The sequence below is a fragment of the Sciurus vulgaris genome (assembly GCF_902686455.1).
Source record: "Sciurus vulgaris genome assembly, chromosome: 1".
In the NCBI taxonomy this organism is placed as follows: Eukaryota; Metazoa; Chordata; class Mammalia; order Rodentia; family Sciuridae; genus Sciurus; species Sciurus vulgaris.
In genome coordinates, this window is record NC_136461.1 from 119390893 (window position 1) to 119408541 (window position 17649).

Sequence of the window (17649 nt, forward strand, 5' to 3'; positions counted from 1 at the left end):
ATCTCATCCTCACTGGGAAGCATGCCGGGGTCCAGTCCTAGCAGGGGTTGGGGGTCCTTGGTGGATCAGAGGCATCAGCATGGTGGAGAAACAGCAGACAGAGACACCAAGTGTTCTGAGGCTGAATCTGTCTTTATTTTATATGCCAGCCTTTTATAGATATTTTTATTTAGTAATGATTATATCATTTTATGGTTAGTTTAAAATAAGAAAAACCTTCAAAAGTACAACCTATGCTTCTTCTCAAGTACACATTCTTTGGGGTATGACAGCCCAGACCAAAACAACCTTATTTCCCAGCTAGATTAAAACAACCTCATTTCCCCAGCTAAATTAAAACAACCTTGTCTCCCAGCTAAATTAAAACAACCATGATCTGCCAGCCTTCAAGCTTCAGAACAAACAAATCACTAGATATTCTGAGAAACCACCCCCACCATGAACTCCAGTGTTTACCAGTGAAAAGTTTTTACTATTATTAAAGGGCAAAGAAATCAAACTACAGTTAATATTTAGTCTATTCTATTTCACATAATGGCAGACTACAATCTTATTCTGATTCTCAAAGAATTAGACTAAACATAGGAAAAACACAAATTATATTTATGACTAACCTAAATATTTTTATTATGTAAAGTATCTCTAGAATCAACCATTAAACCTAGGAAAGCAACAAAGGCTAAACACTGCATCCAAACTCAGAGGAATGCCTCTTTATCCATCTATTATTATACTTTATAAAGCAATCACAGGCTCCTTTTAACTCGAGCACAGCTACAATTTTTTGTTTTCATATATTTTAACTATGTATTACTACTAAATTTTTATTGTGTACTACTTTGTGTCCCAATACAGTAAAGCCTTCCCAATGTTTTTCCAATAAGTTTCTAATGATATATTGATTATTAATATTAAAAAGTAATTACACATGGAGACATGCCACACCTATGGCCCCAAAGAGGGAGGATGATCAACAGAACTGTGTCAGGTGTTGAGTCCTCTACTCCATCAGAGCCATGTCAAATGTTGGAGTGGCAGGAAATAGATGCGGCAGAAGCAGTACTGATGCTGTGTGAATCCTGAGCCACAAAGCAACTAGAAAGTGCACCCTTCCTGTACTCTGCCATCTTTCCTCCTCCCATCAACATTCTTTGATGTTCAGATGATGATCTAGATTTTTTAGCATTGAGTTTGGCTGCATATGACAGAGTATTCAAACTAATGGTATCTTGTAAAAAATGTAGTTTATGTAAAAATAACTGGAAGCAGGCAAGAGACAGTTGTTAGGGCATCACATCATCTCAGGAACTTGGGTCCCAGTTTCCCCTTTAGTTTTAGGAGAATTTTTATTTTTCGATTGTTTTGCTTTGCTTCAGAGTTTACCATGCTTGGTCCTCATTCTGAAGGTCTCATGCTTGGAGATGGTTACCAGAATTCCTTCCAAGAAAGTCCCTTTAACCAGTGATAAGGAGAAATGTTTTGAGCACACCCACCTCCCACAGCTTCAGAGCAATTTGCAAGAATTATACAGTCCAAGGGTCAGACTGCAGTCATATGACTCCAAGTAAGCTGAGAGACTTTCTTTCTTTGAGTAAAGTGAGAAGTATAGTTTTATTCTGCTCAGCTAATAAGAGTGGGAGGGGAGGATTTATTCTAGAGCAAGTGGAAAATATTCCAGTGTTCTCTGCCATATAAACCCATTTACTAAGTCATCTATCCATTTAGGTGAGTAGGTATAAAGTTGGGAGGAAGTTCCACATGAATGAATAATTTGGAAATAATAGCTCAAAGACCTAAATCTTTGGGTAGTTGTTTTTTTTATTTCAGAATTCTTTATTCTCACACTGGGGTTCATGCCTGTTTTAAATACTTTTCTTTCTAAAATATGTACATGTTAAATACACACGTATACATAAATGTGTATATGTTAAAACATAAAAATTTTAAATTAATTGTATAGGTGATTTGTAGTCTGTAGATTCCGTTAGCTAACATAAAATCTATCCTTAAACTTGCTAAAACATGAGAGAGCTGCTCCCCAGACCAGGTCTGCTTGTGTTGCATAGTTGCTTTTCCCAATTTTTACTGCAGATTGATATAATCATCTTATTTAAGAAACAGTAACACACAAGTCTATAAACCTCATAAAATTTACCAAAATAACTTCCCTAAGAACATGGTTCACTGCATCAAATGGATTCTGCTCTATAAAAACTGATGCTAGAAATTTCCTTGTGGCCTCAGGACCAGAAAGCTGTATTTCTCCTGAGAAACTCATTGTCTGTTTCTTCTATACTCTGATTATGTAGCTGAATTTGCCTTATTCATCTTATGGTCCTCTAATAATTTGTGATCCACAAGTAACCAACATATAGAGTACCCAGATCCTTTTTTGCTTTTTATTTTATTGGTCTCATATTCTCCTGGATTCTGTTCTTATTTTATTATTGATAATTTTAAATTTTATTCATTTTTTAATATAATTAAAAATTATTTTTAGAAGTATAAGTTACTATGATTTGAAGGATAGATTTGTTAAGCTTGATGATTTTAGCACTTGATATTAAACATTTTTTTATGTAATAACAAGGATGCTGAAACTTTGCTTTAATCCCTATAACCACTGTTGGTAAAATGTAGAAATTTGTTCCGCTCTATAGCCTTTGATAATAATTGTAAAACCTTGACATTTTCAACCAAAGAGTTTGATGCTGCAGATATTTCTTTTCTGTACTTAGAAATCTAAGTATTTTATATGATGTAATACATTTTTATGATTGTTTCCTGAGAATGTACCCATGGTGAAAATTGTTTTCCCACTTCAGTTTCTATTATGTAAAGTATAATTATTTTCTAATTTTTGTTATGTCATATTCTGTCTTTGGAATCCTTAAGTGCAGATTATTAAGCTAATCCTTCTCCTCTATTTGTGGCTCATGGATATCATTTGGCTTGATAGACCTTCCTGTATTTGATTGATCAAACTATTTGATTCGTCAATTTATTTATCCCCATTTTATTTTTCCCATATTTTAATGCATTAATATATCTTTTTCTACTCTATGTGTTCTTCTAAAATATAGTGTTGCTTTCTGTGTACAACTTTACACAATGCATTTCATTCAGGACTCTCCTTTAAAACCTTCCCATATCACTCTAAATCTAACTTGTATCTACCTTCTGCATAGGATCCCAGAGTGTGCAGTTATTACATTTTATGAATGCATTCCCTTAAGAGTGAACATCTAATGTGCTTCCAATACCTTGTATCATTCAGTTGTCATGATAAACATCATTCAGTATGTTCCTTGTTGAAATTGTGTAAATGGTTTTGGAAGATATGTTCAGAATTGGAATCACAAGATCAACATATACATACTTAGATAAGACACTGCCACAGCTCTCCAGAATCATGTCACTACTATCAGTTCATAGTGATTCCCACTTATGCCCCTTCCCTGCAGATGCTCCAACTTTCTGATTTTGCTGATTAGTAGAATAAAATAATACCTTGTTTTAATTTGATTTTCTTTAATTGCTAGTATCATTCATATGCTTATTAGCTTTGGGGTTTATATCTGTGACTGGCTTGCACACATGCTTTGTTCATTTTGTAATGTTTTAGGTCTTTTCTCTTTTTACTATTAATGTAAAAATGTTTGTATTATATAAGTATATATATACATATATATGAAATATTGTATGTATATACAAAAATACCATAAATGTGTGTGTATTTATGAATTTCATTTTTACAATTCCAAATCCATTTCTTAGAGGTCCCATTTTTCATAGTGCTCAGTGTGTCCTTTGTCTATGCAATGATCTGTTCAATTTCATATTTCCAAACTAAGTACTACTGTAACCTTCCAGTCACAATCTATATATCCTTCAAGGAAATTTCTTAATCTCATTAAAGAGTTTAGAGCAAAATTAAAACCTAATTAATCAATAAATTAGAAAAATATAAAATACTAACACACTCTTATTATTCAACATAATTTCATATTTTTAAATATCATCTTTCAACTGATTCAAGTTACTTTCCATCAAATATCCGGGGAATGGAACAAGGAGGAGTGGAGCACAATACCCAGCTCCTTGCATATTTTCACAAATTAAAATGCTTAATCTTCACTTCCCCACTTCCTTGTCCTGTCCAGCAATTCAGACTATACAGCCAACTCCTTCCAATTGTGAAATTTTGGCAAGTTTATATGTTGGCCATGGCAAGCCTGCTTCACATGTTACACTGGGGGCTTCCATCCTTTTTTCTCTTTTTAGGATATTTCTGTTCCCTCAACATGAACACACTGTTGCTGAAGCAGAGAGCTTGCTTAGGAAACCAACATGAAAATATAATCAGAGAGATTATTTAGACTCTATATTTATTGTACTGTATAATATATATCTGATTATAATAATTACATAGTATATTTATCTCATTATATAATTTACCCTATTATATAATATTCAGAGAAATATTATTTACAATCTATTTATCAATGCTGAGGTTGATAAAGCCCAGTGAAAGACCAGGGAAAAAACAATTTTTTAGAGACTTTATAGAATATGACTTAGTAAATGGACAATCTGGCAGAAAAAAAACAATAAAACTTAATGAAATTTAACTGTGTGATAAAATCTAACCATCAAATATGAAAGAAGCTTGGAGTTAGAAATTATCATTTATATTTTCAATTTCTTAGAGCTATGGCTGCTTTCCCTGCATTTTGGAACTACTCTCAGTGACTATGCTTGCCACAAAAATAGTAAAACTGAATGCATGATGAATGAATGAATGGACAGAAGAATGAATTAATGAAATTTGTTCAGAGGAAATGCTTGGGAAAATGTCTTACAGATTGATTATGTAACCGTTGTCATGATATGTCATGGTTTATTTAATACTGGTGCTAGATATTCTTTTCACTCTCATGAAATTTTGAGAGAATATATATTTTGCCTCCTAAATTGTTAAATACTAAAGAAAAGAATGAAAATCTAGGAACTTTTCCAAATTACTTACTTATCCAGCAACATAACTCCCTCTTTGATTCCTGGTAGGTAGTTTGACAGATTCCTATGAAGAATGCAGGGGAGGGACCTATCTGAATGCTAGGAATAAAATCAAAACAGTATAAAAGTCTAACAAGACAAGGACACTTATGAGAAAAAAAAATCAATTTTCAGGAAAAACCAATGTAAGGGGGAAAGGAGGAGAAAGAGAGAAGTAAAATGGTATGCAACTAAAAATAGAAATCAACTGAGTCCCTGATGTCTGCTTACCTCAAGAAGGTTGCTTTCAGTCATCCACAGAGAACACATACTTAGTTAGCTAAAAACATAAGGGAAATGGATTAGCTGGCATGACTGAGACGTACAGGGGTCATTCATGATTTGATATAGTTTAATCTGAACTCTTTTGTGAATCTGTTTTCTCTGCCTTCTTGGCTATGTGATTTCAACAACAGCCTTGCTCCTCTGGTGCTGAAAAAAGAATTATTTCTAGCTTTATATATCACATGATAACAACTAGTCTAAGAAAGACATCTTTTTCCCCTTTCCAACAAACACAAGAATCTGGCTTCTTATAAACTGAGCCATGTTAGGACAGGTGCATACCCAGACTCATCCCCTGAACAACATAAGTAATAATTATACAATGACTATCTTAAATTATAGGTTGCCTGTCCATTCCTTAGCCTATCACTTTCTCAATGATGTGTTCTCATGACTGCCTTAGGCTGATCACTGCAGTTGAGAGTGTAATTAACCAAACCACATGGCAGTCAGACAAATGTGGCAAAAAGGTCTGGAAGCTAGACAGGCTGGAATCAATCATATCTAATCCAAACAGAACAGAAAGTCTGAAGTATCCCACTGTTTGCTCACTCTCATTCCATATTGTTCATGTTTTTCTCTTCTCTCATCACAACTTCATTTTCCAAAAGTTTGCCTATATTTTGGAACTACTTTCAGTTAATATGTTTGCCATACAAATAGTAAAGGTTGAATGTGTGGTGAATGAATAAATGGATGAAGTTTTCAGAAGAAATATCATGGGAAAATGTCTTATATGGCCTGGTTTATCTGGATGTTCCCCTGGCCCTAGGTCCCCTCTTCTCATTTCCTTAAGCAAAATGAGGCTAAGTCCCTTTCTCTAAGTAAGTTGTTCTACCAGCAAACTAAGAAAGAAACAAAATACTAAAGTGCAGAATCAAATTATTAGACAAAAATTTCAAGCTCAGAACACAGTGATTTCTTCATTACTTTATACTCAGTATATATCTGCTCCATAGCAAGTAGACAGTAAGTGCCTAAGAACCATTGAATTAATTTATGAATTTAAAGAAATTGAACTTGGAGATAGGATGCCATTACACAGAGCTAGCCAGCCTGCCGACCCCCAAACTGAGGCTGGATGCCATTGCTGAGCCTGCCTCCCTGCCTGCCCCCCTACTGCTGAGGGACCCTGCACTTGCCTCTGTGCTGACTAAGCACACCCTCGTTGGGGATCCACAGCTTCTTTGGAAGCTGGTGCAGACATTTTGAATTATTCCTGAGGGTGTGGCCATCATCATCAGAAGAGGGGCTCCCTTCCTGAGACACTACAGGAGACTGGAGGCCCTTTGACAGGACTCAGAATTCAAGAAGAGGAGGTATTGAGAGACTCAGGACCAACTCAGAGCCACAGGGTGAGTGTCTCCCTCTGGGTGAGGCTCCCTGGATGGGTCAGTAGTCCCAGAATGCAGGGAACTTTGTGGAGTAGAGTTGCCCAGTGATACTCCCCCACTAGAGCTGTGAACCTGGACAACAGGGAGCATTGTAGAGGAGGACTGCCAAGCAAGAGGCTTTGGTGCAGAGCAAGAGTCCCAGGTCTGGGTAGTAGGTCCAGTCCCCAGGGAACGTCGTAGAGGAGGGCCACTCAGAGAAAGAGTCCCTCACAGTGCCAGGTCACCCAGCCCAGGCGGTAGTTCCAAGCACCAGGGAAAGTTGCAGAGGAGGGCTGCCCAGCCCAGGTGGTAGTTCTGGACCGAAGGGAACTTCTCAGAGGAGAACTGCCCAGCAAGATGTCCCCACCAGGTGAGTCTTTTCCATCGGGCAAGGCTTTACCACAAGGGCAGTAGAACCAGAGACCCAGGCACAGAGCAGCCATGCCCCAGCCCACAGTCTAGTGCCCCTTTGGATGACCATCCAACAACAAGTGGAGGTGCCTCTGCCCACTAGCAGGGAATATACCCCACCTGAAGGCCACCACCCCTAGAGGGGCAGCTTTCTTGTGGATCACTGCATTAAAACTTCCTCCAAGACTTCAGGCTACTGAAGGCTAGGAGGTGAGTTATTGGAAATCTACAGGGACACTATAAGTCAATAAAGGAAATCTGCAATATCTCAGAGTTTCACTACTAGAGGGATAGACACTTGACCAATATGAGAAAACAAGGGAAGAAATGTCCCAAACAAACCTAGATGCCACATCAACAAAATCCAATGACAGCATGGCAGAAGAAATGTCAGAAAGGGAGTTCAGGATATACATAATTAAAACGATCAGAAAGGCAAGTGAAGAGACAAAAGAGCAAATGCAGGCTTTCAATGATCACACCAATCAACAGTTAAAAGAGCTAATATGGGAAGCAAAAGACGTTTCAATAAAGAGTTAGAGATACTTAAAAAAATACCAGACAGAGATCCTTGAAATGAAGGAAACAATAAACCAAATTAAAAACTCCACAGAAAGCATAACCAATAGGATATAATACCTGGAAGGCAGAACCTCAGACATTAAAGAAAAAATATTTAATCTTGTAAACAAAGTTGACCAAACAGAGAAGATGGTAAGAAATCATGAACAGAATCTAAAAAAATTATGGGATATCATGAAAAGGCCAAATTTAAGAATTATTGGGATTGAGGAAGGCTTAGAGAAACAACCCAAAGGAATAAACAACCTATTCAATGAAATAATATCAGAAAATTTCCCAAATCTGAAGAATGAAATGGAAAATCAAGTACAAGAGGCTTATAGGACTCCAAATACACAAAATTACAACAGACCCACACCAAGGCACATTATAATGAAAATAACTAACATACAAAATAAAGACAGAATTTTAAAGGCTGTGAGAGAAAAAAAAAAAAAATTACATTCAGGGGGAAACCAATACGGATATCAGCAGATTTTTCAATCCAGACCCTAAAAGCTAGGAGGGCCTGGAACAACATTTACCAAGCCCTGAAAGAAAACGGTAGCCAACTAAGAATCTTATACCCACCAAAACTTACCTTCAGATTTGATGACGAAATAAAATCCTTCCATGATAAATGAAATGTAAAAGAATTTACAAAAAGAAAGCCGGCACTACAGAACATTCTCAGCAAAACAGTCCATGAGGAAGAGGTGAAAAAACAACGATGTAAATCAGCAAAGGGAGGAACTAGCCTAAAGGAATAGCCAAACAAAGGAGAAACCAAGTCGTGTCAAAAAAAAAAAAAAAAATGAGCCAAATGACTGGGAATAAAAATCATATCACAATAATAACCCTGAATGTTAATGGCCTGAACTCATCAATCGAAAGATATAGACTGGCAGATTAGATTAAAAAGAAAAATCCAACAATATGCTGCCTGCAAGAGACTCATCTCATAGAAAGAGATACCCACAGACTAAAGGTGAAAGGATGGGAAAAAACATACCATGCACATGGACTCAGTAAAAAACCCAGAGTATCCATCCTCATTTCAGATAATGTGGACTTCAAGCCAAAGTTAGTCATAAGGGATAAAGAAGGACATTTCATATTGCTTAAGGGAAGCATAAATCAGTGAGACACAAAAATCATATATATTTATGCCCCAAACAATGGCTCTTCAATGTACGTCAAACAAATCCTTCTCAATTTCAGAAATCGAATAGACCACAACACACTAATACTAGGTGATTTTAACACATCTCTCTCACCACTGGATAGATCTTCCAAACAAAAATTGAACAAAGAAACCATGGATCTCAATAAAACAATCAATAATTTAGACATCTGACATATATAGAATATACCATCCAACAAAGAGTGAATATACTTTCTTCTCGGCAGCACTTGAATCCTTCTCTAACATAGACATTATTCTATACCACAAAGCTAATGTTAGCAAATACAAGAAGACAGAGATACTACCTTGTATTCTATCAGATCATAATGAATTGAAATTAGAAATAAAAGACAAAATGAAAAACAGAAACTACTCCAACACCTGGAGATTAAATAATACACTATTGTATGATCAATGGATAACAGAAGACATCAGTAGGGAAATAAAAAATTTCTTACAGGTGAAGGAGAACAAAGATACATTATAACAAAATCTCTGGGACACTATAAAAGCAGTATTTAGAGGAAAATTTATTTCATGGAGTGCTTTCACAAAAGAAGAAAATATCAACAAATAAATGACCTAACACTACAGCTCAAATCCCTAGAAAAAGAAGAACAGAGCAACAACAAAAGTAGTAGAAGACAGGAAATAGTTAAAATCAAGGCTGAAATCAATGAAATTGAAAGAAAAGAAACAATAGAAAAAATTGACAAAATAAATAGTTGGTTCTATGAAAAAATAAACAAAATTGGTAAACCCTTAGCCACACTAAAAAAGAGAAAGAGAGAGGAAACTCAAATTACTAAAACTTGGAATGAACAAAGAAATATCAAAACAGAGACGAGTGAAATACAAAACATAATTAGAAGTTATTTTGAAAATCTGTACTCCAATGAAATAGAAAATCTCAAAGACATCAACAGGTTTCTAGAGACATATGAATAACCTAAACTGAACCAGTACATACACAATTTAAATAGATCAATTTCAAGTAATGAAATAGAAGTCATCAAAAGCCTACCAAAAAAGAAAAGTCCGGGACCAGATGGGTTCTCAGCTGAGTTCTACAAAACCTTTAAAGAAGAGCTCTTTCCAATACTTCTCAAGTATTGGATGAAAGTATTCCATGAAATAGAAGAGGAGGCAAACCTCCCAAACTCATTCTATGAAGCCAATATCACCTTGATACCTACACCAGACAGAGACACATTGAGGAAGAATATTTCAGACCAATATCCTTAATGAACATCGATGTAAAAATTCTCAACAAAATTTTAGCAAATCACATACAAAAATATATTTAAAAAATAGTGCACCACGATCAAGTGGGTTTTATCCCAGGGATGCAAGGTTGGTTGAATATCCGGAAATCACTAAATGTAATTCACCATATCAACAGTCAAGAATCACATGATTATTGCGATAGATGCAGAAAAAGCATTTGATAAAATAAGCACCTCTTTATGCTCAAAACACTAGAAAAAATAGGGATAGTGGGAACATTCCTTAATATTGTAAAAGCCATCTATGCTAAGCCCATGGCCAATATCATTTTAAATGGTAAAAACCTGAAAGCATTCTCCCTAAAAACTGGAACAAGGCAGGGATGCCCTCTTTCACCACTTCTATTCAACATTTTCCTTGAAACTCTAGTCAGAACAATTATACAGACCAAAGAAATTAAAGGGATACAAATAGGAAAAGAAGAACTCAAACTATCCCTATTTGCTGATGACATGATTATATATTTAGTGAAACCGATAAAATCCACCAGAAAACTTCTAGAACTTATAAGTGAAGTCAGTAATGTAGCAGGATATAAGATCAATGCTCATAAATCTAATCCACATTTATACATAAGTGATGAATCTTTAGAAGTTAGGAAATCTACCCCATTCACAATAGCCTCAAAAAACGTAAAATACTTGGGAATCAATCTCACAAAAGAGGTGAAAGACCTCTACAATGAGAACTACAGAATTAGTATTAGAAAGAAATTAAAGAAAACCTTAGAAGATGGAAAGATCTCCCATGTTCTTGGATAGGAAGAATTAATATTGTCAAAATGGCCATACTACCAACAGTGCTATGCAGATTCAATACAATTCCAATTAAAATCTCAATGACATACCTTACAGAAATAGAGCAAGCAATCATGAAATTCATCTGGAAGAATAAGAAATCCAGAATAGCTAAAGCAATCCTTAGCAGGAAGAGTGAAGCAGGGGGTATTGCAATACCAGAATTTCAACACTACTACAAAGCAATAGTAACAAAAAAGACATGGTATTGGTACCAAAATAGACAGGTAGATCAATGGTACAGAATAGAGGACATGGACACAAACCCAAATAAACATAATTTTCTCACATTAGACAAAGGTGCCAAAAATATGCAATAGAGAAAAGATAGCCTCTTCAACAAATGGTGCTGGGAAAACTGGAAATCCATATGCAGCAGAATGAAACTAAACCCCTATCTCTCACCCTGCACAAAACTCAACTCACCATGGATCAAGGACCTTGGAATCAGACCAGAGACCCTTCATCTTATAGAAGAAAAAGTAGGTCCAAATGTTCAACAAGTCGACTTAGGATCAGACTTCCTTAACAGGACTCCCATAGAACAGGAATTAAAAGCAAGAATCAATAACTGGGATAGATTCAAACTTAAAAGGTTTCTCTCAGCAAAAGAAACTACCAGCAATGTGAAGAGAGAGCCTAGAGAGTGGGAGAAAATCTTTGTCTCTATGCTTCAGAAAGAGCACTGATTTCTAGAATATATAAAGAATTCAAAAAAGTACACCAAGAACACAAAGAACCCAATCAACAAATGGGCTAAGGGAATGAGCAGACACTTCAGAGAATATCTACAAGCAATAAACAGATATATGAAAAAATGTTCTAGTAATAAGAGAAATTCAATCAATACTACTCTAAGATTCCATCTCACTCCAATTAGAATGGCGATTATCAAGGACACAAGCAACAATAGGTGTTGGCGAGGATGTGGGGAAAAAGTACACTCGTACATTGCTGGTGGGGTTGCAAATTAGTGCAGCCACTCTGGAAAGCAGTATGGAGATTCCTCAGAAAGCTTGGAATGGAACCACCATTTGACCCAGCTATCCCTCTACTTGGCCTATACCCAAAGGACTTAAAATCAGCATACTGCAGAGATACAGCCACATCAATGTTCATAGCTGCTCAATTCACAATAGCCAGATTGCGGAATAACCTCAAAGCCCTTCAATTGATGAATGGATAAATAAACTGTGATATATATATACAATGGAATATTACTCATCCATAAAGAATAATAAAATGATGGTATTTGCAGGCAAATGGATGAAATTGGAGAATATCATGCTAAATGAGTTAAGCCAATCTCAAAAAACCTAAGAAGGAATCATCTCTCTGATAAGAGGATGATGACACATAATGCGGGGTGGGAGAGGGCACCAATGGATAGAGGGCTGTATAGAAGGAAAAGAGGCATGGGAGGGACAGGGAGTGGGGGGGGGGAGGGGAAAAATAACAAAATGAATCAAAAACTATTACCCTATGTAAATGTATGATTACAGAAATGGTGTGCCTCTACTTCATGTACAAACAGAGAAACAAAATGTATCCCATTTGTTTACAGTACAAATAAATTTAAAAAAAAAGAAATTGAACTAAATCATGGATATCTTGACTCACACCACCATTTGGGGTCACTGGTCAACCTCCATAATGAAGATTTCAGTATTTGCTAATTTGACTCTTCACTAAAATTCATTTTTAATCCAACATCAATATTCACAGTACTTTCACAGTCATTCATAGATTTGTGCAGAGTGATGTGTCAATTGAATAACATGTAGGACACACTCTGTACAGATAAATAAAACACACACACACACATACATATATGATGGAATATTACTCAGCTTTAAAGAAGAATGAAATTATGGCATTTCCTTGTAAATGGATGAGGTCAGAGAATAAGTGAAATAAGCCAAACCCAAAAAACCAAAGGCTGAGTGTTTTCTCTGATATGCAAAAGCTAATTCATAATGGGGGTGGAGAGGGTAGAATAGAATTACTTTATATTAGGTAGAAGGGAATGAAGGCAGGGAAAGGGATATGGGGGAAGGAATGACAGTATAGTGAAACGGACATTATTACCTCATATACATGTGAAACTACATGATTGACATGATCCTGCAATATGTATAATCAGAAAAATGAGAAATTACACTCTATTTATGTATGATCTATCAAAATGTATAAATGCATTCTACTGTCATGTATAACTAATTAGAAAAAATAAAAATTTTAAAAATTAAATTAAAAAAATAAAGTCACAAGAATGGACACCCTGCCTTCTGGTTTCACTCCTTTCTGTAGGATGAGCATCTCTGTATGTTCAGTGCCATGTTTTCCACATTTTCGTGATCTTTGCTTCTTATTTTGCCAATTAAAATAACCCCAAAACATACTGCTGAAGGGATATCAAATGTTCTTAAACTCCAAAAACCTGTGATGTGCCTTAAAGAGTTTTAGATAAGCTTTGTTATGACCGTAAGGCTGATGGCTGTGAGTTCTATATCAATGAATCAATAACACAGTAACTTGGGGAAAACAGAAATTTTCCAATTCATAGGTGAAGCTACTGAACAAAATAACATGTACAATACTATGATGAAGCTATTAAAAAGCAAGAAAAAAAGTGTTGTTATTTGACATGACAATTTTGAACCAAACACACATAAAATGTTTATATATTTGTTGGTCATCAAAATTATTATGAATATGAACTTACTGGAACCTGACCCTCTATTCCTTTAGGAGCATGGCTCATGTCAATATTTACAGTAAGTGTGTTTTAGTCCATATTTATTTATTTAGCCACTGTAACCAAAAGTCCTGACAAGAAGATTTTAGAGGAGGTAAAGATTTGGCACTCATGGTTTTAGAGGTCTCATTCCATGGATGGCTGATTCCAATGCTCTGGACCCAAAGTGAGGCAGAACATCATGGTGGAAAGGTGTGGGACGAAAAATAGCTCAGAACACAGCAATCAGGAAGGAGGGAGGGAGAGAAGGAGGGGAGGGGAGAGAGGAGAGAGACCTAAAGACACAGGTCCTAGTGACCTATCTCATGCAGCCACCACTTACCTGCCTACAGTCACCACCCAGTTAATCCATCAGTGAAGTAATGCACTGATTATGTTAAGGCTCTTATAACCCAAGCATTTCACCTCAGAAAATTTTTTCATTGTCTCACACCTGAGCTTTTGGGAGACACCTCAGATCGAAACCGTAACAAACTGTATGTAAAATAACTGCTGTGAAAAATGAGAATGTTTTGTTTACACATTCTTTCCTCAACAGTACTTCTATTCTGAGGAGCAACACTCTCTTTTTTTTTTTTTTTTTTTTTTTTTTTTGCAGTGCTGGGGATTAAACTCAGGGCTTTGTACTTGTGAGGCAAGCCCTCTACCAACTGAGCTATATCCCCAGCCCAGAGCAAGGCTCTTATTAACCACATTTGATCCATTTCTCTTTAGTGACACATTTGCACCACATTCCAGGTACCACCTACCTCAATTGCCTCACAAATTTTAATGCACCTGTGAACCTACATTCATAATTTTACTTTGCTAAAATGCAAGTGATAATTCAGTAAATGTAACATCAATCCTCACAAATTCTACTTTTGTAACAAGCAATGATGTGGCAACTGTAGTATTTGATTCTGAGCTGTATTGAATATCAAAGGCCTTCATCTTGTCAAGCTTATTTTTATAGTTTAGAATCCTGAAAGTCATAGGATTTGTTTCACTCAAATAGTTCTCTATATGAATAACAAAAGTGGCAAGAAGCAAAATTGTGTTTGTCTTCAGAGCTCAGAGAAGAAACTATAGAACCGGGAAAGTGTGTGAGTTCTTTTGGCCAAATGAGAAGATTTTTAAAAAAGAGAAGCATCAGATGTCTCAACTACAACACAGGTATCAGAAAGGAAAGAATATAAAAATCTACAAATGTGGCATAAAGTCATCACAGATTTTTATTGAGGATAGACCACTTACCAGGGTTACAAATATTTAAAAAAATTATGTGTTTTCTCTCAAGGTTTTAACAAATTCAAAGGGGGAAGGAACCTGCTGCATCCAGCCACAGACGGTAGGGACTAAGGGGTATGCAGTTGAAACATCGGGAGATCTCAGATGGAGAATAAAGTGCTTCCCGCTGTGAATCAAGGAAGGGCCTCTGGAGGTTGTGACATCTTCAATGCATCTACCGATTCATTAATATCTAACCAGGTGGAGCTTACTAGGATTCTATTCCCTCTCAGAGTTAAAATTTGAATTTTAAAGTTCCAGAAGTCAGGTCAGAACAAGCCCTTCCAGCTGACACTGTGTACATATCCACAACTGATTAGGAAACAGAAATAAATTACAAGCGTTTCATAAGGAGAATTGAGGGATGCCATCACCACACGTTTTCAGGTGTGTGATGAGCACTTGGGCTGCTGGGTCCTCATTTTGAAGGAGAGCATTGCAGGGGGCTTCACAGTGTATCCTAAGTGAACCAAATGAGAACAAAGAAATAATAGAACTTCTTAAGTGGGAGGCAAGAACAGAGGAGAATGTGGGAATGGGGTTGGGAGGATAAGGAAAAGTGAGTAAAGAGACAAAGAAGATTGACAGACCAATGGGGAGGAGAGACCAACAGGAAAGATTGATTCCAATAACTCACCAGGACTTCCTAAATCAAAATCCAAGCCCTGTCAGAAGAGCCAGAGCAACCATCACTGCCAAGATCAAGCCCAGGGAACTGTGATGTTCTGCAGATTCAAGTGGACACCAAGGATGCTTTACATCCATCCCATTTTACCAACTTCTTTCTGTTTTACTGAATTAACTTTGACTTCTTTTGTTTAAAGAACAACATCTCAACAATCCCTTTTCTTCCTATTTTTCCTCTCATTCCTCTTCAGAGGTGAATCCATCTATCCCACAATATCCTTCTGCATCTGCAGATCCCTCACTTCTATTCCTTGGATTAATGCATTTCTATCTTTTGGGGTCTGGAATTCCCTGAAGCCTCAAATTTCTTAGCTGGCTCTCATGCTCTGCTAGAAGATCACCTCCCCACATATTCAGCTGGGTCCCAGGTTTTCCCACCCAATAGAGGATGAGGTCCTGCCCTCCCAGACTGATGTGCTTCACTCTGCAGGTCAGGACAACCACCTGCTCAACTGCCACATCCAGGGTTGTTCAGAGATACCACGTCCCATCAGCATTGGGCAGGAAGTCGCCTTGCTGAGTGCCCAGTTGCTCATGTTCACCTCACATGCACATCACCCACAAAGGTTTGGGGTAGAATCCAGAGACATGGCACACCAGCAGCAGATAGCCTGGCCCAGGACTGGGACTTCTGGTAAGCCAGACCTCAGGTTTTACTGCAAAGAACAGAAAAGATATTCAGAAAGGACCCTAATATAGACTGAAGGGTTCAGAACTCCATATTAGCCTAGATAGACATATCTTTCCCTCTTTTGGAAATGGCACACATTATACTTTTCTCCCTCTTATTATTTTTGATTTGATTTTGTAGTAGAAAATTCTTGAAGAGAGAATGTAGAACTCATGTGGTTTCTGGAGATGAGCTTTCCCTACATCAAGAAGACCTAAAGTGAAACATGGACAGGTGTCACTGAGGAGCATACATACCATGTGTGTTATGACTTGGTTCTGACTGAGTAGTCTGCAGAAACACCAGGCCTTTCTTCCATTCTTTGGAGATGGTAACCATAATTCATTCTGAAGCTCAGGAAATCAGTTCCTTGAAGTGCTATTTGAAGGAAGCCTATGAAGTCCTCCCAGAGCCCAATTCACAACCTGCTGTCATCTGTATCTCAATGGGTTCAATGGAAGAAGAATAATGAATTAGAGGGAAAAGGGAGCAAAACTAGAGAATATGGAATGAGTGAAAGCAAAGGACCATCAAAATGTAAGGGAGAAAATTTGGAGGTTTAAGGGAATGGGCAAAGGTGTTTTTTTTGTTTTTTTTTTTTTTTTTGAATTTTTTATTTAGAAACCAAAATTGGTAGGAGTTGGAAATACAGGAAGAATTGAATAACATAAGGAAGATAAAAATTGTTCAGAGGTGATAGGAATGGTGTTGGGGAGGAAGCATTTTGTGAGAGGGCTGGGAATATAATAAGATAGGGTGAAAGGATCCAGTGGAAGAGTGAAGAAGCTGAGGGTAACTGAGCAGAGACCTTGGAAAAGGGTGACCAAAGGATATCTCTAAGGAAAGATTAAAAAAAAAAAAACATAGTCAACAAGATAGTTTATAAGTAGCAGAAGACTGCAGTGTTTGACGAATCAGGGTCTGATTTATAGAACCTGCTGAAGTGTGTGATTACAGTTTTATGGTGGAGAGGGTGGAGTAAGTTTCAGAACAGAGAGTAGGCTCTTTTCTAGAGGAATCACTCATTGAGGGACACTCCTTACCCCCACACCTCCTCACTCCCAAACAGGGGAACTGAACATTTAGAGAGTAATTGACCAATGTGAACAACCTGAACAAATATAATGAAGCATGCCTGGAAAAACTTTTCCAGTTCCATCAACACATTATCAAGGTTCCCTGTGGACCAGGGATGCAGAGGAATGATGGTATTAACCTGGCTATTTCAGCTATGAGTCCACACCTCACTCAACCAACCTAAGCACACATTTTTTATGCAGGGATGGTTGTAAATGATTATGCTTTTG

The 17649-nt window shown here is 36.8% G+C and overlaps 1 pseudogene across 1 annotated transcript; it reads right to left on the reverse strand.

Annotated features, from left to right (window-relative positions):
* Positions 1 to 15939: 15939 nt before the first annotated feature.
* Positions 15940 to 16777, reverse strand: LOC306654334 (T-cell surface glycoprotein CD1a-like; annotated as a pseudogene). Its single transcript has 2 exons — positions 16518 to 16777; positions 15940 to 16328 (listed from the first exon to the last, which is right to left on the reverse strand). The product of its transcript is annotated as a T-cell surface glycoprotein CD1a-like (transcript).
* Between the last annotated feature and the right edge of the window lie 872 nt (positions 16778 to 17649).